The sequence below is a fragment of the Equus przewalskii genome, chromosome 1 (assembly GCF_037783145.1).
Source record: "Equus przewalskii isolate Varuska chromosome 1, EquPr2, whole genome shotgun sequence".
Classification (NCBI taxonomy): Eukaryota; Metazoa; Chordata; class Mammalia; order Perissodactyla; family Equidae; genus Equus; species Equus przewalskii.
The window spans coordinates 31,095,817-31,119,017 of NC_091831.1; the positions used below are offsets into that span (position 1 = coordinate 31,095,817).

At 50.9% G+C, this 23,201-nt stretch overlaps 1 protein-coding gene across 3 annotated transcripts in view; it reads right to left on the bottom strand.

The window, feature by feature from the left end:
* Positions 1 to 23,201, bottom strand: part of R3HCC1L (R3H domain and coiled-coil containing 1 like) — a 204,102-nt gene that overhangs the window by 30,235 nt on the left and 150,666 nt on the right. The window lies entirely within an intron of this gene.

Consider the following 23,201-nt stretch of genomic DNA (forward strand, 5'->3'; position numbering starts at 1 on the left):
TTGCGTTGCCCTCTGCTCTGCTCTGCCATTTGTCCAGGCTCAACGTGGAAGCTGTTGTCCCTGCGTTTGCCATGTGCTGGCTGTGAATCGCTCGAAAGCAACAGCGCTGCTTCAGGCAGCCCAGCCGCCTGAATGGCAAGGAGGCAGCTCGGTGAAACAAAACCCCAAGGGCACAGAGCTAATTTATGCCACCAGGCAGAGCTCATCTTTCTCGCCTGTCGCATTTCGGAGGAGGAATCAATATACTGAGGTGGTGGGATCGCTCCGCGCTCTTGAAATGTTTCTTGACGCCACGCCATCACACCCTAGAGGCTGCAGATGACTGAAAGTCAGACGGACGGCCCCCTGCTAGCACTACAGAGACAGACAGATAAGATGTGACTGGGAAGAGGCAGACAGTGCAGGCTCTAGCCAGAAGATCCAGGTTCAGATGCATGCTCTGCCACTTCTTGGCTGTGTGACTTTGGGTAAGATACTCAATCCTTCTGTGCTTTAATTGCTCTTCTATAAAATAGAACTAACAAGAATTCCTACTACATTGGATTGTTGTGAGGCTTAAATGAGATAATATTTGTAAACTATAGACCCTGGCATATAGTAAGTGCTGAATAAAAAGTATTGTTACTATTATCATCAACAACATCATCGTCCCAAAGGAGCATGTCCGAAGCCAAGGAACGCTGCGCTCTTCACATCCCTCCACCCAGCTGATTTGTCTCCACGCTGTAGCACAGTGACTGTGCCCCCTCCTCTGGCCTGGCGTTTCCTGTCAGTGCCCTCCCTGTCTGCCTTCCTCTCCAGCTCCCTCTGGTTAGCACAGCGGCTTCACATTTCCTTACACCCTTTAACTGGGAGAGGCGAGCCACTTGTCGTAATGAAAAGGGGGGGCCTGGCTTTGCTCCCGTTTCTTCAGAACAGAATTGTAAATTACACATCACATTTCTACAGATGCCATAGAGTTGTATAAATTATAGGCAATGTTTTTATAACATATACATGTGAACCTTTATCTAGATAAAATATTTATGAAGGTCCCTACAGAAGGGCTAATGTACACTCCCCTGGCGTAGGCTGTTTCTCAAATGTTCTCTGCAGCCACCGGTGGCCAACATGCTAATGGAAGCATTGTTCCCTATTTCAACCTTCCTTTTAGCTGTCTTTACCAAAGGATGTTGCAGAACCCTGAGGGCTTAGAAGCCAGTTTTGAGGAGCCCTTCACAGGAACTCAGAGGTGGAAGGGACCTTAGAAGTCATTGAACCCGAACTCTTACTTGCCCAGGAACCCCTTTCCCAGCAACCGTCAGTCAATGGATACTGCAGACCTCCACAGAGGAGAGCGTCCTCCGTCGGTGGGTGGGTGGCCAAGATGTCAGACAGTTATTTCTTGAGTTTAACTGAAATTTGTCCCTTTACAATTCCTCACCCCGCACCCTCTTGGACAACATTGGAAAAGACCAGCCCTGTTAAACACAAGAGGCTCCTCAAACATTTGAATTGGCGCCCCCATCTTTCCTTAGCCCTCTCTTCTCCAGGCTAAATAGCCCAAATTCCCTCAGACATTCCAGGCCTGGTTCCTGACTCTGCTCCATCACACTCATTTTCCTCTGACCACAGCCTGGTCTATTCATACGCTCCCAGGAATGTAGAGCCGGCCTGGAATGCCTTCTTCTAGATGCTGTCTGACCAGCCCGGTGACACTCACGTCCCATACCGTGATACCATAATGAATTTAGATTCGGTCGCTGGTCTAAAATTTGAATTGGCTCTTCAGTTGTAGCTTTGACACCTGAAAGCTCTTCAGATCTTCTTCGCCATGGCTCCCCTAACCCGCACTTGCAAAATGGATTTCTGAACCTGAAAGTGGGACTTTACCTTTGTTCCTCATGGTTTTTGGCTCAACATCTGCATTTCCCCTACCGAGCAGGGAGGCAGGCAAAAAGGGCGGAGGGGTGGGATGGTGCGGGCGGAACTCAGCCACTCCAGCACTTAGAGAAGCTTGAGTTTTTACAGTGACCCTGAGTCTATTTCTCTTTCACCAGCATCTATCACGGTGCTGTGTACACAGTAGGCACTCAGTAATGACTGAATCTGCATCTAACCTGCTATGTCACCCCTGAATTACAAGCTCCAATATGTGGTGCATGTGAAATCTCTCTGAATATTGTCAAGTACTGTGCAGATATCAGTTATTGTTAATATTGCTATTATTCTGCCTACTAGAAGTCTGTTGAAGGCAAGAGCCATAAGTTGTTTTTCTCTATCTCCATAGTAGCTGGAATGATGGCGTTTATACAGCAGGTGCTCCATTAAACTTGTTGGTTGAATTGAACTGAAGGAGCTTGCGCAGCATCTTAGACACAGACTTAGAAGAAGAAAGTCCAAACTGGGATAGAATGTTCTGGCTAGCATGTGACAGGAGATGAAGGCATAGGATAAACAGGGGAAAGAACGATGAGAAGCTGGGGCTATGCTGAACCCAAAGGGCATCCTTTCCCAAGGTCTCTATACTGGATCAGCTGTCATTGCATAACTAACCACTCCATGGCTAAATGGTTTGGGATAACAAGCATTTATTATTGCTCATGAGACTGTGGGTCAGCTGGGCAGATCTAAACCAGGCTTGGCTGACCTCGACTGCTCTGGATCTTGCATCTGAATCGCCTGGTGGGTTAGCTGGAGTCCCCTCGTGCACGTGTCTGGCGGCTGGCTGGCTGTAGGCTGAGGGGAGGGGATGACGGGGCCACGTGTCTCTCGTCATCTAGCAAGCCAGCCCATGCTTATTCACTTGGCAGCTCCACAGAGTTCCAAGAGAAAAAGCAGAAGTGCACAAAATGTCTTGAGGCCTGGGTTTGGAACCGGCACACTGTCACTTCCACTGCATTCCACTGGCCAAAGCAAGTCACAAGGCCAGCCCAGATTTAAGGGATGGGAGGGAAAATACCTCCACTTCTTCATGTGAGGAGCTGCAAAACCAGTTTGCAAAGGGTGAGGATATAGGGAAGTATGAAGAACTGGGGACATTTTGATTATCCATTTACCCATTCCTTGCTTCCTTCCGTCAATCCATTTTTCTATTTATCCACCCATCCGTTCATCTATCCATCCATCCATCCAACACCCACTGACTGGAGACATACTTTAGGACAGGACCATGCTAGGCATTGGAAGCATGGCTGGAGAATGTGTATGTTGGTGACATGAACCCTGGGCTTTGAAAGGGGGTTTCAACCCGAAGAAAACCATCACTGATGCAGATCAGGAGGGCTGCTGGTAGCCACAGAGTTGTTTCTACAGGCATGAGTAGCCTCTGTCTTGCTGGGACCACAGCAAGATGGTCCCTATACAGAAGACCTGTCCGTGCTCATTTGCTTTTGTGACCAGGCTGAACCCTGATACCCACCCAGCACTGCTGCTGCCACTGCCAGAATCCTGAACAATTTACGCATTCAGTCAGTCACCACGCACGTTGCCACACTGCATGTCAATCTAGCCTTGGCAAGGACATAAACAACCTGATGGGCCTCTTGAGGACTCGAGAAGCCTGGCAGCTTTAATCGGCTGCAGAACTCTCCCAGGGTGACTCGGGACAAGACTGAGACCGCCGGGCCGGGTGCAGTCCAGGATAGAGAGCCCGGCGCAGAGCACTTGGCAGGGCGCTGTTATAGCTCAGTTTTATGAGCTCTTAAATCTCAACATTTACCAAAATGAGGGAGCCCGGCAGTAAGATTAAGCGCTGCTGGGCCCTTTAAATCATCAGCACCAGCCATCCTGGGGGCTAGATTTGTTTTAGGCCCTGGCATGATCTCTGTGTCACAGACCAGGTAAATGAGCAGTGGGGAAGAGATCGGGTTCCTTGGCAAGTTCTGCCACCTACTAGCTGTGTGACCTTGAGCAGGTGATAGAACTGCTCTGTGCCTCAGTTTCCTCTTCTATAAATGGGGTTGTAAGCACCTGCAAGAGAATGCCTCAGGAGGTTCAAGGGCACTATTAGAAGATCCAGTCACTCTGGAGGCCCTCGGTGGCTTCCAGCTCCAGGAACAACGCCTCCGCTCCCACCTCACTGCACAATGACTTGGAGCTGCAGGAGGCCCAGCACCGGTGGTGCTGTAGGACCCTCAACTCTTCATCAGCCAGAGTCAGAAAGAGATACTCTGACCCAGCCTTAGATGTCTCAGCCCCTGGAATCCTCTGTAATCACTCAGAGTGCCCTGGGGCCCAGGGTAGAGACAAGCCACAGCTGCTTCATGCTCCTACCTTGCTGAGTAACTCTGGACAAGTTACCTCATCTCTCTGAGCCTCTGAGAAGCATCACAATGCGCCCAGGGACTTTGGCGGAACAAATAGTGCAGCAGGTATGAAAATCCTTTAGAAATTGTGAGTCTCTGTATAACTCATTCCTTTATTCAACAAACATTTACTAAACCCCGTGAGCCAAGCACTCTCGCAGGCCCTGGAGACAGACAGGCGAGAGAGCCTCCATCCTCGCCAGACGCACGGCTGCGTGGGGAGGCAGGCAGTCAGCAAGCTCCCGTCACAGGGACAGGGCCCAGGGGAGCCCAGAGGACAAGAGCAGGTGTGCCGGAATATCAGGAAGGCTTCACGAAGGAGGCAAGGGCAGCGAAGGCATGAAGACCCAAAGGGGTTAGCCAAGCCAAAGAGGCCTGGAGGCGAGTGCCCTGGCCGACAGAAGGGGAAGGACAGAGGACAAGGTCATGATGTGGCCGTGATGGGCAACTGTGACTGGCTGGGGCCTGCGGCCCGTGTCAGCAGCAGGGGTCAGGGTGGGCTGTGCTGAGGCAGCTGGAATCTTCCCTAAAGGGCCTGGTTGTCAGTCAGCAGCAGCAGCGCAGGCTCTTGCAGGAGCTGACTGTGCTCCCTGGGAGAGAGAGAACGGCCAGCACCTCCTGAGCACTTACCACGTGCAGGACACCGCATGACATGCACACCATCTCCTGCTCCATGACCCCAGAAGGCAGGGCGGGCGGTCGTTATCTGCATTTGGCATGTTAGGTGACCTTGTAATCTGCCTGAGGCCACCCAGTGAATCCGAAGCAGAGCTGGCTCCATGCCCATGCTCCTCCCCAAGGTGCTTGATCACCTCTCTGGGAGCCTGGATGAAATGAAGCCTCCCCTACTTTCCCGGCGATCCCCAGAAGGAGCCTCTGTCTCCTGGGACCCCGCAGCACGGCCTTGTCCGCCAACACCTGCAGCACTTCCCACTCCCAGCCTCCCTCGCTGAGAGCAGGTACCACCTGACCCCAAGTCAGCCTCCTCCAACCCAGGGCCTACCATGGAACCTGCCAGTAACCCCTGTCCCTGGAGAACACACTTTGAAATCCTCTTCATTAGACTCCGAATGTGGGAAATTAAAACTGTGAGCTTGAAGCTTTCAGGGCAGCAAAGAATATTTACGGGAATGCCGTTTCAGAAGATCAAATATTTATAATACGGCAGACTCCATCATGCTGCCTGCTGTCCGAGCTTCTGGGGCTGCGGCGGCTGCATTATGAATGGGCCTAGTCATTAAAATGCTTTCAGAATGCTTTGTGCTCCAGGAGCTCCTCTCCGAGGGCAGGGTACAGGTTCCGTCTCCCCCAGAAACCACAGTGATGTCCACCTCGGCCCCTGCTCCCCAGTCCCGGGGAGATGCCCCTCCTCGGCTTAGGTGCTGGGTTTCCCGACGTGACTCTTCCCATTGTTACACCTGATGTAATCGCTAGCTTTCTTCCTGGATTCCCCACCCAAGAGTTCACTCCTTAAAGGGCAGGCAATATCTGTCTTCTACATGGCTGTTGTCCCAGGGCGGAGGGCAGGACCTGACACAGGGTAGGGGCTGAATAAATTATGACTGAGTAACAACATGCCCCCAAATCATCATTTTCTTTAAGAGCCTATCTTGAATCCATCAAAGAGGGATTTTGCTAAATCTGTTTTCCTCCCTCTGGCCACGTTTTCTGTAGATGCTTTCTTGTAATATATTCCATTTCACAAAGGATTTTGTTTCTTTGTTTGATTTGAAGTCACCCTTCCCGGGTCTAAAGTGATTCCCTTGCTGGCTCGCTTTTTCTTAACCGTTTCCTTTCTCATCCTTGTGTTATGACATTACAGTATTATTATTAAAAGAATTTTGTTATTATTTGTACAGTCGAATTATTGCTTTTATTTCTGTCTTCTCATCCCAAATTACCACCCCGTAGGTCTTCTGGAAACTTCTCTGAACTGTCTCTGATTTGGGGGTGGGTGTCCAGGGACCACAATGCCAGCTCCTCTCCGCTGTGGCTGGTCCGCTGATGAGTTCAGAGGTGGAACAGTGTCTTCCGGCAGGAGGCCAATCCACGTCCGGGCTTCCCGGCCTTTGCAGTGTCCTCGTGTAAATAACTGTGGAGAGTTTGCAAGGCCTCTAGGTCCCTTTTCCGCGTTTTGTTTGATGCTCAATAGGATGCACTTCGGGTCAGGAAGACAGCGGCCCCGACCCCAGGACATTCCCTTCTCCAGAGAGTGCTTCCCAAGTGAACCGATTAAGAGGTGGGGCGTGTGGGCTCTGGGGCCAAGATCTGTGACGCGGCTTTTACATACGCAGTATCCATTTGCAGGACAGGCTGGGAGAGACACATCAAAGTGTGGCCAGGAGGCAACCAGCCTCTATTTGGCTCCTGAAGGGGTGAGGCTGATTTTCTGGTTTGGCTCTGGAGCCCGGAAGAGGGCTTCCAGAGTGTTTCATATCAATTCTATTAGACGTGAAGTCTAATCAAATGCTTTTTGAAAAATCTAAATCACCTACATTTATCAGTTTGTTTGTACCCATATGTAGTTTCTACCTCCCAGAACGCTGATGGATTAGTGACAAATGGTTTCTTTCAAACATCCTGCTTACTTGTGTGTTCAATGATTTTGCCCTTTATTATAGATCAGCGGTTCTCAAACTTGTCCGTGTGGCTGAGCACTTGGAAGTTATGGGGCTTTTTGCGGAACACCATGAAATACTGATATATTTAATCCCATTATATGAGCCAGCAACAATTTTACTAGCAGAAAATATGACTATATTAATGTGTGCAATATAATATCACAACCACAAACACACGTGTCCTAGACAAAAAGAAATAACCTGCCAAGCTGAGTTTGGCTGTGTGAGCAATTTCTCTTTTGTATTTGTTTGCTGCTTGTTCATTCATGCTGCCATCTCCTGAGGCTGCCCAGCAGTCAAGGAGCAGGAGGCCAATGATTTAAGAAAAAAGTCAAGCTTTGGAGGTGAAAAGACTGAGCAACTGTGAGCAGGAATCCAGTTCATGCGGGTCAGAAAGCCCCTTCCAGCTGCCCAGACATGGGGCTCTGACATCAGAAGTGCCCCAGGGACATGGGCAGCCCCAGCACTGTCCTGAAGCCCTGCAGCTGCCAAGACACCTTGCTGGAGCACTAGAGTCCCATGTGAGTCGGCTGCTGCTGAGGTGACATCCCTGCTACTTCATGTTCTCATGCATCCTTAAGTCACTTGGGAAAATCTCTTCCTTGTGACCGCGACAAGCCAGGTGGACATAACTGGAAGGATAGAGAAGCAGGAATCCAAAGGAAGTCATCACCTGACCATCCATGTCCCCAAGGAGAGGCATAAGAGTTCTCTATTCCCTTCTTTCCCACAACAACTCCACCCCGGGCCTCCTGCCTCTTCAGGCCCTATCTGTTTGATTGTGGTACCCACAATCTTCATGGGTTCCAATCTTCAACCAGTGTTTTCACCACTTAGTTCTATACCTACTGTTTCAGTTTCCTAGAGCTGCCGTAACAAATTGCTGCAAACTTTGGGTCTTAAAACAACAGAAATGTATTCTCTCACAGTTCTAGAGGCCAGAAGCCCAAAATCACATGACTGGGTCAAGGTGTTGGCAGGGCTACACTCCCTCCAAAGGCTCTAGAATCCTCGCCTCCAGCTTCTGGTGGTTCCAAGCATCCTTGGCTGCGTGCATGACTCCAATCTCCACCTCGGTCTTCACATGCCTTCTTCTCTGCCATCTGTTGTAAGGATTTAGGACCCACCCAGATAATCCAGGATGATTTCACCTCAAGATCCTTAATCTGATCACAACCACAAAGACCCTTTTTCCAAATAAGGTCACATTCACAGGTTCTGGGGATTAATACATTAAGACATGGAAATCTCCCTTGGTCGGGGAAGGCACCATTCAACCCACACCCACCAAGACCAGAGCACCCTAGTGGGAAATCTTGTCACTAGGCAGGATGCTCGTTTGCCCGTATACCCGTCCTCTGTAGATGCCTTTCCCGCCCCTGCTTCTTCATCCCACTCTTGCCACAGTCTCCCCTTAACGTTATTGTAGGGTCTAGATCTCGCCTCGAGCCTGTAGTAGCCACCCCAGGGAAGGAACCGTCCTACCAGCAGGCAGACCCAAGACTTACATTCAGCGTTAGTCCCATCTCATCCTAAGACCAGCACATCTGACCTCCTGGAATTAGATTTTCCATAGAGACTGTGATTTATTCCAAAACGACAGATTATTTTAATAAAATAATTAACTCTTTTAAGGCTGGCTCCTGGAGATGATCTTTTGGGTACGAAGTTGACAATAATAAGGAAAATAATTAGAATTGTTTATTTTCTATAATTAGAATCAGAGGGTAAGATTATCATAGGTTTGATTAAAGCTGAGAATTTTGGAGGCAACTGGAAAGTCTTGTCCCCTCTGCCCCTGGAGAAATATTGTCCTTAAGATCGTGAATATAATTAAGCTGGTGATACTTGAGAACAGAGTTCCACCTCTGATGCAGCAAAAAAGAAGATGCAGCCCCTGCCAAGTCTAGACACCCAACACCAGCCCCAGAGGAATCCCACCAGGCCTGTGAGTGAGGGTCCCCAACGTCACCCCACTCTCCCTTTCTGCTTTATCACTTCTGAAATGCTTATCATCTGCCAGAGGATGATCATTTCATGTGCTGCTTGTCATCAAGCTGTTAAACTTCTTGCTCTTATATATTCATTTCAGCCATTCGGATTTTCCATCTCATTGTCTCTTGTCTGCGGTGCAGAATTATAAAGGAGCCTTCGAGACTCTTGCCAATCCCAACGCAGTCTTTCTCTCCTTTCAGAAGGTGAAACTGAACAGGAACAAAGTGGCCAGGGTCCCTGTCCTGGACCGCCCTGTACCCCATAGGCTCAAGGCGAGGGGGTGCTTGCAGACAGACCCACCTCCAGAGCGAAGCACAGACGATGACCTCAGTCCAGGCCAGAGAGCAGGGAGGCAGGAACTCCTGACACCACTACTTGGTAGAACTCAGCCTCACTTCCTGGCCCAAGTCATTAGGAAATTATCTGTTTCTTTTAATGTCTGTGTCTCACCAGCCGGCGAACTCCCAAGGACAGAGATAATAATAGCACTAATAGCCACCATTTATTCAGCTCTTACTCTGCGCCAAGCACTGTTGTAAGTATTTAATATACATAACCTCATCCAATCCTCATTTCAGCTCAGTGAGCTGGGTGCCGCCAGTGTCTTCATTTTGGAGATGAGGATGCTGATGCGCAGAGGGGTAAAGGGACTGGTCCAGGGATGGAGCTGGAATTTGAACTCAGACCGATGAGCTCCAAAGCCTCTGTTCTTAACTCCAGCACCAACCACAGTGCCTGTCACGTAGTGGGTGTTTAAGAAAAGGTGGTGAAAGGACCAAGTGGATAAATGAATGCCTTCTCCCGGCTTCCCCCACTGCGCCCAGGCTCAGCCTGTGTGAACGTCCAGTGTTCCACCAGCTCTTCCCAGCAGAGCAACTCCGCCACCTTGCTCTTCCAACCAGGCCTCGGATCTGAGCCCTGATTTCTGCTGTCAGGGCCTGGGCCTGGGGCCTTCCATGTGGCTGCGAGGTACCAGTGAGTGTGTGATTCTGGGGAAGAGCTGCTCACAGCTCCGCACAGTGAAACGTCCAGAGGACAAGAGGCGAGAGAAACCTGAATTCTCTGCTGAGACTCCGGTGGGTACTGCCATCGCCGGCGGAAGATGGGTGATTTGATTCACCCCATCGACGCTTTTCTCCCTTTCATGGTTTCCCCTTTTTTACCACCTCCCCTCAGGTCTTGGTTTTGAAGAAAGAGGCATAAAGTAGATGTGAGCAGAGGCCTGGTCTCCTGGATGCCCCACTGAGAAGGACAGGGCGTGCCTGGCTCTCAAGGAATCAGAGCCTCAGAGACGGGAGGGCTCCAAAGGGTGACCAAGACATAGAGGGACAAGACGCGCTTTGGAGCCGGGCAGACCTGGCGCTCCTTCCTCGCCAGGCGCCCTTGGACGAGTCTCTACACTCCCTCAGCTTGTATTTCCTCGTCTGTAAAAGCAGGACAGGAAGTCCTACCTTAGTCATGAGGATGAATAAAATGTAAATATGTACAGGGCCTACCTGTTTCTCTCCAGGCCTGGCCTAGGAAGTGGCCTGTGGCTTTCCCCTCCGGCCCTTCCGGTGGGTCTGTAGCAAGCCTGCTGTAGAACAGTGGTTAAACGCACAGGCCCTCGAGCCAGGCGTCCAGGGTGGGGCTCTCAGCTCTGAAACTTAATAGCTGCATGGTTTTGCACCATTTTTCTCTATGCCTCAGTTTCTCCAGCTATAAAATGAGGTGTTTAGCTGTGCCTCCCTCACAGTTGTTGAGAGGAGGAAAGGAGGCAGAGAGCTCAACAGGCCTTCCTGGAACGAGTACACAGCAGCAGTAGGGTGCCTCCATCCAGATGCCCGCCTCATCACCAGGAGACGGGGGGCACTGTCACCTGCTCCCTCTCCTCCTCCTTCCCCCGGCCTCGCTCCGGGGCACCTGGCATAAAAGACCCCAGGAAGGAATTGGGGCCCCTAGAACCTCATGCCCTCCCTAGAAGGACAAGATCCCCTGTCCGCCCACAGGAGAACACCTCTGCCCTAGTGGAGATTCAGGAACTGAGGTCTGGGGCTCTGCAGAGATGGGCCTGGGTGGGAATTCCCAGTGGAATTTACACTTAAATTCCAGGATTTAAGTTTACATGTAAACTTAAGCTGGTGACTTAACCTCTCTGGGTCTCAGTTTCCTCATCTGTAAAATGGGGAGAATCACAGTATCCCATCTCTTAGGGCTGCTGTGAGGCTTAAACGAGAGAACGCATGTAACTCCTTTGGAACAGACCCTGGCAGATCATGAGTACTCAGTAAAGTTTAGCTAAACCCTTTTCCATTTGTCCCGCACTTTACAGTTTATAAAGCGTTTTCACATCCGTTCTCTCCTTTTGACAATCCAATCATAAAGGCAGACCCCAGGGGACCTTCAAATTCATCGCATGCCAGGCATTCCAAAGTAGGAATTATCCCTGTTGACGGAAGAACCCAAGGATCCGGAAGATCTCATGACAGGCCCATGGCAGGGCCAAGCCTTGTGACACTGGAAAGCATCCTCTTAATCACGGTGCCAGGCTATTTCCCAACCAAGGAAAAATGTCACCACACCCATGAAGGCGTTTAATTTGGTCCCAGCCCTGGGGATCTAAGTCACTTCTCTGCGCTGGCTCTCCTGGGTAAACAGCTCTGCTACGTGTCACCTCCGAGAAGAGGCCACTGTTACAAGGCCAAGGCTTGGATGCTGACACACTGGGAACAGTTGCTCACAGCTTTCACCCTGCAAATAAATGCCTGGAGTCTGGCCAGGGGCAGGGTGACCTCAGCAGAGAAGAGATCGGAGCCCTGTTGACCAACCCCCCCAACCTGGAGGCAAACAGCCCCTCCTCTGCTGTTTCCAAGCGTGTTCTCTCAATTAAAATGCAGGCGGCGCCAATCCCCTGTTGGAAATTGTGCTGTTGCAAAGCTGGGGCTGTCCTCACGTTCCCCCAAACACTTGTTGGCTGACCCAAGGGATCTCTTTACCTAAAGGGTCAGAGGCCTGAGTAATCCCCAGTTTCGAAAGACACCCTTTTAAGAAAGGAGCCAAAGCTAAACCCAGGCGTCAACAGACACGTCTTCTATCCAAGAGCAAAGAGTGAGGAATTCCAGTAGCCCCAAATAGAGAATCTTCTAGTTTATTCTAAGAAAGTGTATTCATTAGCCTCCCAGCCGCACCATGGAGCTGCCCCAGGCCACTGTCTCCGAATGTGTTCCATGCAATATGCCAAGGACGTGAGTAAGAAGTCCACCGGGGCAAGAGGGCATGGGGAAGGGGGCTCCATTGTCAAAGAAGTTTGGGGAACTCTGGACTAAAGAAAGTTAAACCAGTGTCCTTCCTTCTCAAGCCTTTGACAATGCTTATGCGAATGAGCTACAAGAGAAGGATCCAGAACACAGTGCTTCCCAAACATGTTTGACAACCCTCACCAGGGAACTCTGTTCAACGTGGTGATGCCAGAAACGCCCCAGGGCCCGCCCGGAGAGCTCCATACAGGCAGGGACCCGCCTTCACGTCTTTGCTGCCCCCATAGCACTTGGCACAACACCTGGCCTCTAGTAGGAAGTAGCAAAAGTTTGTTGAATTTAATCGCATTCTAAAGGTTCTTAATCCTAAAGCTGTTCGTCAGTAGCTTTCCGAGGCCTTTGTCCTTGGAATTCTTGAAACAGATTCTAAAGCTCTCACGTGTCCCTAATGACTTAGAACAGTAGGAACTTTTGCCTCGATTAAATGTAGCTTAAATTCCTGCCCAGGATGGTAGTGGCTTCTGAGAACTCCTCCCTGGGGCCCGGGCCCTCACCCTCAGAGGCCAGAGAGGAGCAATTGGCCACACGAGTTCAGGAGCCAGCCTCCCTCCTCCCTGTGTGGCCGTGGGCGAGGCATGGACTCCGCTTCTCACGTGAAGCAGGAAGTCGAGACTGCCAGGGTTCACCTTCAGGATTCAGTGAGGATGGAAGTGACGTAGCTGGCACATAGTAGGCCCTCCTTCAACTTTAATTCCTTTCCTTGTCACACTTCCAAAAGCCTGAGTAAGATACAGGGACAAATTCAGCCTAAAGGCTTGGGAAGGACCCTAGTGGAGAAGGAAAATGCAAACCTTTAGCTGACAATTATTACAAACGCCAAGGGAGAGTTCCCGAATGATGACTCCACAAACACAGTTATATATACCTCCGAACCCCAGGGGCACCTCCCGGCTGAGCGGGCCTGGCTTGCAGAGGCCCGCGGCTTGAGGGAAGGCATTTACACTAGGTCAAAACCACAGAGTGCCTAGTACTTAGCCTGAGGTTTTAGCAAATAATTATAACCCCTATCACCAGACTTGGCTTCCCGTTCATAACGCTTAACCTATGCTGTGCAGCCTGCAGCTTATGGCCAGCAAAGAGCGGTGCACACGCCTGGCCCGGGGTCCCCCCTCAGCCACTTAGCAGCTGTGTGATTAGAGACCAGCTAATGTCAGTGAGCCTCAGTTTCCTCACCTGTGAGAACCATAAAGCCCAACTCCTGAGAACGTCATTATAAAGATGAAATGAAGTGGAGCAAAATGAAAGGACGTTATAGACTGGATATGTTCTGCCATTGAAAGAGGAGCAGTTAGGATGCTGTGTCTAGAAGAAGGCCAGTGAGTGCCCAGGGCACCCGACGTGTCACGCGGACTGCCCAGCGCGGGACGGCTCCTCTCTCTGGATCCAGCAGCAAAGGCCACGCTGGCAGCGCGGGGAGGCAGGAGCAGGCACGGCTGTTCTTCAGCAATCGCTAACGCCGCTGCTATCCTCAGGAGCGAGCAACCCTCGGGGGGCCCGGGAGGTGAGCTTTGTGGGTCCTCGCGGCTTGACTGTCCCCCATCTCCGCGGTCTTCACCCCCAGCTTAGGACTCAGGGAACCACGTGTCCCTGCTTGCCTGGTTTGCGCCTGTTGTCCCCACGATAAAACCTTTTACTCTCAAAAGTGCCCAGTTTGGAAGATAGCTCGCATGGTCCCTGGGGGGCGCGTCACTCACGGCAGGTGCCCCTGTTCTGCAGGACATTCAGGAGCAGTGATGGGCACAGATGAGCCTCGAGTGCCCGGGAGATTCAGCTGTGGTGGGGAGACTCGGGTGGGCCTTCGCCAGGACCAGGCAGGCACTCCGGGTTCCTTGTGCGGAATAAAGGTCCTTTCTCTAGTCCCACCACGCCGTCCTGGCCACCCTTCCAGGTGACTTCCTTCCACCTGTGACCTCCTCCCTGCAGATGTTGCTGACTTCCAGCCCAGCTCCCCCCAACCTGGGTGTGTTCCCTCCCTTCTTTGAATACAAGTGACCTCTGCTGAGCACATTCTACACACCCAATGTGGCTCCTGGTGCTACCCTCATCCTGTCCTCCTGGCCCAGTGAGTTAGGAAATAGTGTCTCCGCTTTACCGTTAGGGAGACAAAGCCTCTGAAACCACAATGGGGAGAAAGAAGGAGGCAAAGGGAGAAAAGGGTTCAGTTTTCAAGGCAGGGGATTGTCAATTACTACTTGGTCAATAAACGGAAATGAAGATGAGACAAGAAATTACCATGGAAGGCAAAGAGGAGAGAAGAGAGACAGAACCATTGAAGCTTTCAAACAGCTGAGCCTCCTGTGCTCTGATGGCGATGTCGCTGATCCTCGTGGAGTGAGTTGTGGTATCTTCATTCATTGTCGAGAAAACAGCAGGTCAGAGAAGTTAAGTGATTTGCCCAAAGTCACACAGCTCAGGAGTGGTAAAGCTGGAATTCAAACCTGAGTTTCCCGAGTGTAAGCCCAGAGCACTGCGGTCTACACCATGCTGCCTTGTTGTTGAGCGGGACCCTCAGCAGGTCTCGCCGGTAAAACTCCACCTGAAGATCTTTTTATGGGAGTTTTCTCTTACAGTGTGATCTTCCAAGATGGTGGCAGTGGGGTACAGGGCAAGTGTCAGGAGAAGGAGGACATCCACCCCACTCCACCGGGGCCTAGACGGAGGTCAGAGCAGCCTGTTTCATCCTGGAGCTCATTACAAAACCCTTCCCAGGACACCACCCTCTGAGCACCTACTCTGTACCAGGCACCCGGCCGGGCTTTGGGATGACAGAGGCCCAGCCCCTGACTCTCAGGAGCCCCATTCTAACGGCGGGGACCAGGCAAATGCCTTCTCCAGAGGCCCGCGTTGCCAGGCAGGAGAAGAAAGATGCCAAGGACATCATTTTAAAATAAGCAAAGTCTGCATGCCCGAAATCACTCTTGGAAATGGTGCATTTGCTTATGTGTGTGTTGCTAGTCTACCTCTGTGATTTTTAAGGGTTTTAAAGCAAAACATTTTTTTCCAAATAAAATCTTTCCCAGAAACCCAATATCTTACAGTGACAAGAACGATAATAATGCTGTGAAAAAGCTAAAGGCAGGGTTCTTGTGGTTGAATGAGCACTCAGATGCCACCCCCTGGACACCCCTAAACCCAGACTGAGGACTCTCAGTCCATACGATGACAGATCACGCAGCCGCTAAATTATTATTATAAGGGTTAGGTAGCAACAGAAGAAAATGATCATGTAATGATGGAAAACCAGAAACAAAATGCCAGGTGCACCGTGGCTCCTGCTGAGAAATTACACATGCAGGTGTGAGCAGTGGGTTTGGGTAGATGTTGACATTAATTAATTGCGTCTTAGAAGGGGGAGAGAGGGGCCCGTGTCTACGGTTTGGGGATGCAGTGAAAGGAGGATTTCCCAGGAGGGATTGGAGGCGCGGGTCCAGGAAGCAGCATCTGCAGGTAAAGGGAAGAACTGAAAATGTATCTGGGGACTGTCGAGTCCAGAGGGTTAAGTGGAGCACAGAGTGTGAAGAGGGGAAGTGGAGGGAGGAGCGGGAGGGAAGCAGAGTTCAGACGTGCTCCCCCATCACTGGGCGTTTTTTCTTTGATCTCCAGGCAGCACGGGGCCATGTTTCTGAGCACAAGGGGTGACACGTGGAGCTGTCTCTGTTCCCTGGTGGAAAGAGGGTCCAAGGGTTGCCCGTGGGGTGGTCCCTTGAGGCAAGAGCACCCCCAGCCCGCTCCCTGAGGGTGGGTTTGAGCCCTCTGTCTCCCTCCAGGAGCCAGGGCCCTGGAGACCCTTGCCAGGGTCATTGGCAAGCCCGGACTGTAAAGGCCCTGGAGGTCCCGGGAGCCTCGTGCAGAGGCTGGTTCAGGGTCCGCCATAAGAGGGCAGGAGAGGGCTGGTAATGGGCCAGCGCTGCAGCCTCTGCTTGCCTGTCGGCCTGGCCTACAGCAGGAGGCCCTAGGAGCCTGCACTGGCCTGGAGTCTGGGTGGGGAGAGGTGTGGGAAGGAGAGGGAGAAGTGAAGAGGAGCAAGGCTCACACTGTTCTTTGGGGCAAACGCCATGACGACAACTGGACTCAATCAGACAGGCTTGGATTCCCAGCTGACCCACTTCCTGGCTGTGTGAGATTGGATGAGTTAAGTGACCTCTCTGTGCCTCATTTCCTCTCTGGCAAGTTGAGAGACATTAATAGCAAAGTTATCAATGTGTTCACAGGAAAGAAAGTGAGGGACATCCTGTTTTGATCCTAATGCCCTGGGCAATGCCTGTCCCATATTTGTGTGCACAGACTGAGGTTTGAGTGGGGTCAAGGATAGGGGCTTCTCTCACTTTTACTGGAAGGAAGTCCCCTGGAGCCACTGGCCAGCACCTGCAGCCTCCGCAGGGCCTCTCCGGCTGCTGGGCCACATGCCTCCAGCCCTCTTTCTCTCACTCCACCTCCACCACTTTCCCAAGCAACACCAGGAAACAACTTGCCCACCTGACCCCCTGACTGCTAGGAACCCGGTCTCCAACCTGCTGGAATGTGCCACCAGGGGTGGGGGTCCCCTCCAGGAATTCCCTCCAGCTTCAGGGCCCCACCTTTGACCTAAGAACCCTGCATGGGACACTTCCCCAGAATGGAGTGAGTTCAGAGCCCAAGGGATGCACGTGCGCACACATGCACACGTGCGCACGCGCGCGCACACACACACACACACACACACACACACGCAGAGAGTCTCAGATCACAGACGCCAGAAGGTGGTTTCTCCAGGGAGCTGCCTCGGGCAACTAGGGCCCCAATCTCATTTATTGTCTGCCCCTACACTTCCCTGCTTTTGTCCCTTTAGGACTTTGTTCCCCAAACTACAGGGTTAGGGAGAGGGGGTGCTGGATCCCCCTTTACTGATTGCTCAGAGGGGTGGCACCAAGTGGCGTCGGAGAGCAGAGGCAAGGACCACACCTGTGTCACTCTCCTTTGGGGTCCCAGCCCCTTCCAGAGGGTCTCTCTCTCAGTTTACACTTAATACATATTTGTGGGCCACAGGTGATCGGATTATGTTCCTATTACCTGGTGACAACCGGGCACCACTGGCTTCCCGAGCCCCACACATGTGATCCAGCCTCTCTCTCTTCATCCCCCGCCCTCACCCCAAATCCTGCGAACAGAACCAGGCAGGCCTGGGGCGCCTCCTCAACAACCTCTAGGTCCTTACAATTGGGGAGCGGTCTGGACCCCTTTGAGCATCTGATGAAAGCAATAGACCCTTCTTCCCAGAGAAAGCCGTTCCGTGCATTCTTTTCTGCAAACATTCTGAGAGAAGGGATGGCTCTCCCCGCACACACTCTGCGGAGCCCATGCCTGGGCCCGCCTGGGCACGAGTGTCCGCATTGCTCCTGGGATGGCTCCTCCCGCCTGGGAGTCAGACCAGGTTGCTGTCTTGCTTCTGCAGGACCAGCAGGACTCTGCAGCCTTAAGCAAAACAGTTTGCCTCTGTGGGCCTCGGTTTCTTTGCCTGCAAGGTGGTGGTGATGCGAACAGCACTGCCCATCTGATGACGCTGTTTAAGGACCAGATGTGCTGGGGTACAGATGGGCAGCAGAACGGCTTACTCTTTAGGGGGCGGCCTCCCCTGGCACAGAGGGGGTGCCTAGCCCTGCCTTGCAGAGCTAATGCTAGGGGTCCTGGCAACTCAGCCAGGACATAAAAGGAAGGGCTGCCTCCTTGGCCCCAATTCCTCAAGTTCTCTGTCTCCAAGAATTTGGGGGCCACCTGGCCTAGAAGCTTGGGCTCCTGCCTCTTCCCAGCCCCTATAGCCACTCCTTCACCAAGACATGTTTGTCTCACCCCTTCACATCTCGCACTTCTGTCTTTCTCTCTCTCATTCTCTTGTCTGGACGACTCGAACAGCCCCCTGTCCACAGCTCGCCCCTCCAATCCATTTGCAAAAGAGTATCAGTATCTTCCTAAAACACCAATATGATCATGTCACTCCCGTGCTTAACCTCCTCAGTGGCTGCTCCCCATCATCCCCAGAATAAAAATCACACACCTTAACATGGCCCACAGGGTCTAGCCCATCTCTCTGGCCTCATCTTTCCGTACTTCCTAAGGACTTCAGGTTCGTGAACATGTGCTGCTCTCTCTGGCCTCTGGGCCTTTGCACATGCTGCTGCTCTTCCTGGAATGCTCATTCCCAGCCTTCCTTTCTCTTCCCCCATCTCCTCTCCATCCTTCTCTAGCCAGCTCCTACATGTCCATCACCTCTCCACTCAAACCTCACATGCTCTGGGAAGCTCTCCTGTCCCCTCTCCCCGGGGCCAGGTTAGGAGCCCCTGCCCTGTGCCCCTCTGCTCCCTCTGTCACCCTGTCAAAGCATCAACCACTCTGGGTCACCCATTGCCCCATTCAGTCACAAGCTCCACCAGGGAGGAGCCAAACCTGGATCGTGGCAGCCCCAACCCTTAGCACTACTGACCTGTGGTTGATATATGCTCCAGAAGAATGTGAATGAATGAATGAACAAATGCACACATGGAGTGAGACCAGGTCATGGACCATTTGTACAGGAGTAGAAGCCATGGCCCTTGGGGACTACAGTCCCCACTGGAATGCTCAAGGAGAGTGCGGTTCTTCTCTGCCCCCTGCTCTCCTCTCTGTGGCACGCTCCTTTTCCTGTAGAACACCCTTGTCCCAGCACTGAGCTGCCAGGAAACTCAGAACCCAATTCATCGATGTAATAAAAATAACCAGAGCTAACATTGAAATGCCCCAGGCAGTCTGCTAAACTCTTTACAGGGGACACTATGTTTAATCCTCAGCAAAAGCCATGTGAGGCTGCTGTCCCATTTCACAGATTAAGAAGCCAAGGCATGGAGGAGGGAAGGGGTTTTCCCAAGGTCACGCAGTGGATTACTGGGACCTGGGATTACGGCTCAGACCTCTGCACTCTGGGTCCAGGACTCCCGCCCTCAACAGCCTGCCTCTTCTGGGTGCCACGCTTTTCCTTCTTCCTAACACCTCCCCACCCTGCACACCCTGAGGTGCTCCCTGAAAGCTGAGCTCCTCTCCTGACGCTGCAAGACCCGCAGGCACACACAGGGCCCCGCGCTCCATTGCTGGTTCCTGCCCCGAGACTGCGGCTGTCTGTGAGCTCCAGCTCTCCCCGTAAGGAGCTCCGTTCCTCCAGTGTCTCCAGTGGGACTGCTTCACAGCCGCCAGGGTCTCACCGCAAACCCCTCTCCACCCAGCAGCCCTGTGTCGAGCTGCCTCCCATCGCCCTGTCTTTTTGTGTGTCCCACTCCCCCGCTCCTGCTGGGACACTGCCACGCCCCAGCATGGGTGTCAGCTGGAGGGACTTCAGAGCACCTGGGACAGAGGTTTTCCAACCGAGCCCTGGGGGCCAGGGGAGGTGCCTGGGGGAGGCCCTTTGGGGGTGGAGGGGTGCAGAGAGGAGCCCTGGGCCCCATCCTCCGCTTCATCCAGAGAGACTCAGCTGTCCATCTGCCGTGCAACAGAATGCTTTCAACTGAACAACCATCCTTTCTGACTGTAAGGAAGCCTTCAAGCCCCATAAGGAGGATCAAACCCTCAGCAGGTTCTGCGGTCCTCCCAAGCCTCCAGTCCTAACATCAGTACGAGGGAGACGGATTCCATCCTCTCCCCTGTTGTCACCTTGCAGATATTTATAGCATTACCGTGTCCACCAGAGATCGTAATGGGCTTTTTAGGCTAAACCAATTAAACTCTCCTCCCGTAAGTCATGTCTGCTGGATCGCTCCTGCTGCCCTTCTCTGAACTGGTTCTATCTTCATTATCTCGGCTCGCGGTGGCGCGGGGAGGGCACGGCCGGGAGTTCACACAGTGGTCATCCAGAGAGAGCTGCCTGTCTCTGCAGCCCCGCCTGCGTCCTTCCGCCCCAGCCGCCACTTCTGCCGCATCTCCTTCCCTGGCTGTGCAGGTGCTCCAGACCTGGGAGGCAGAATATACTCAAGGAGGGGTCATTGGTCTTTCCCTCCTTTTTTTCTTTGCTCCCTCTAATCTGCAAATAATAAGCATCTAAGCCTACAGGAAATAGGCCGGGCTGGCAGCATGAGACTGTGACGTGCAAAGATGACTGAGTTCCAGGATGTGCCCCCAGGCCCTGCAGTCTGCTGGAAGCTGGTGCAAAGCGTTTCCTGGCGCCTGGTTCAGATCCTAAGGGCTCGAGACGGTAATGCAAGGGACCCACTCACTTAAAGGCAACAAGACTATGTTCCCATTTCTTTCCTAAATCAATAATAAAATATTTGCTTTTTAAAATGGGACTGTGTGAGTGCTCTGAAGGCATATGCCTGACGGTGCACCTGCCTGGAGTAAGTTGATATCAGACAAGTTTGCCCATGGCTCAGTCTCCAGCCCGTGGACTCGTCACTCAGTCCATTGCCAAGAACCATCCTGGAGGTTTTCACCACCACGCGGCATTAAATTCCTTTTATGTTTAGTCATACTCCATGTAATTTACCCCCAGGATGGACCATTGGTTTAAGACAAGAAACATAAGGACCTCTGAGATGGAAATACAACATTGGATTCTTGAGGAACATACAGAACAGAATAATTCTCAAAATTTTCCCAATACTCCATAAACCAATGCTAAGAAAGGAAAACACACAGTGGCAATTACAGTCAATTTCACTGTTTTGTTTATTAAGGGTAAAGATGATCCACTTCTGTAATGTGCTTTTGGAAAGTGCTTGCAAATAGCAGTTCGAACTTTCTCTTTAATCTCAATATCCAATGGAAGAAAACTCTTTACATTTAAAAAACTAGTTGAGGGGGCCAGCCCCGTGGCACACTCCACTTCAGAGGCCCAGGTTTTATTTCCTACACCACTCATCGGCAGCCATGCTGTGGCAGTGACCCACATACAAAATAGAGGAAGATTGTCACAATGTTAGCTCAGGATGAGTCTTCCTCAGCAAAAAGAGGAAGATTGGCAACAGATGTTAGCTCAGGGCCAATCTTCCTCAGCAGAAAAAAAAAAAAACCCTAATTGATTTTTCAAAATGCAAAAATTTCAATAACTCAAGAGATTCTAAAAACAGTTTTTTATGCTGCAAGTTATAATTACAACCTGGATTTTAACATATATGTGTTCCCCAAATGAAACATACATCAAATTAAAAGTTGTCGACAAATCAGCTTTTTACATAATTAATTTAAAGTAAATTAAACAGTATTTATCATTTATTCAACGGGGAAAATGCCCAAATTCATCTTTAAACATTATGGATATAACTAAAGTGTGATTAAAATAAAACTCGTAATAAAATCTTTAATGATACACTGATCTAAAATTACATTGTCACATTTAAAAATCACTCTCTTACATACCACAGAAAAATTACAAAATGGATTTTAAAAATTCATTGGTGTTGTTCCCTAAATTCTTTTGGTTTTCCTCTTCTTGGGTCCTGTGGTAGGCTTGCATTTTTTGGGCCCCTTGTGATTGGATGAGGTTGTGTGCCTAGTTCTGGCCAATGAGTTGGGAGCAGGGGCTTCTAGACCCTCTAAAGCTCCTTTTCCCTCTGACACAGTGAATGGCAACATTTGAGATAGTGGCTGTTCCATCAGCCACCAGGCTGGGCCCTGAGCCCCATGATGAGCACAGCACTCCTGTTGACCCATAATGGACATGTCAACCAAACACTGTGCAAGAAAACTGTGCTAAGCCACTGAGATTTGGGGCTGTTTGTGACTTTATCTTAACCAAGCCTGTCCTGACTGATGCAATTCCCAAGCAGGAATATGTGAGATTACCTATCACTTTATTCCTAGTAGTAAATATCTCTGTCACTAGGAATAATAGTGCAGAGGGTCAAGCTCGGGCCCTGGGGAAAAACACTTCTATGTCTGAATCCTGAACCAGCCACTTACTAGGTACGTGGCTTGGGCAAGTTACTTAACCTCTCTGAACTTAGTCTCCTCATCTTTAAAAAGAGGATGCACAATACCCACCTTGATTGCCTATTAAAAGGATTAGAAATAGCATATGGAAGAGGTCTTGCCCCAGGACTAACACTGAGACACTTTAGAAATAGAAGCCATTATAAGGCATTTTAGTAAACTTCTTTTATGCTTATCTGCCCAGCACCCCTTTGCTGCTTCCCTTTCTTTTGGCAAACTCTTCCTCCCCCTGTCAATCACAGTGGCCTATGCCCTGGCTGAAAGGATGGGCATGTAACCAAGGCCTTGTCAATCCCCCTCCTCATTCACAGTTATTGGTCAAAGGGCTGGGCATGTGACCCAAGCAGGGCCAACCAGAAGGCTTTCATGGGATTTGCTATAAGGACAATGGGGGAGTAGTTCATCCTCCATGGATAGTGACCAGTGATGTGATAAACCTAGAGCCAACAGGGATCATATTCCCTACCATGTAGAGAAAACCATTCAGTGGAAGAGAATGAGATCCCCACATAGAGACAAGAGCCAAGAGATGGAGTGAAAACAAGGGAGGAAAAGAAAGAGGTAGGAAAGAAGAAACATGAGCTCTTATCATTGTTGCCCTGGATCCATTAAGCCTTGTCCAATGCCAGCACCACCTCTTTATTCCTAGTTATATTAGTCAAAAAGTTCCTCATGGGTTAAGCTAGTTTGCACTGAGTTTCTGTCGTTTGCAATGAAAAGCATTCTGATGAATTCAGACATTCGCACACAACACATAAGGTATGCACACACAACCATAGCACGAGCCAGGCAGAATGTGATAAGCACCGGAGAAGACAAAGCAAAAATACAGGGGCGGGAGCAGTCACGTGTGATTGGCTAAGGCAGGTGGTGATCAGGAAGGGCTTCCTGAGGGAGGTGGCATTTCAAACAAAGAGTTGAGGAAGAGTCAACGTCAGTGGGTGTTGTATTTGTTTATTCTACCTTTTTATGCACCAGTGAGAACATACACCCTTTCCCCACCTCATCTCTTTCAGACCTGGACAATAAAACCAGAAGGTGATGTGAATTTTCCCTATATCTCCATGACTGAAGAT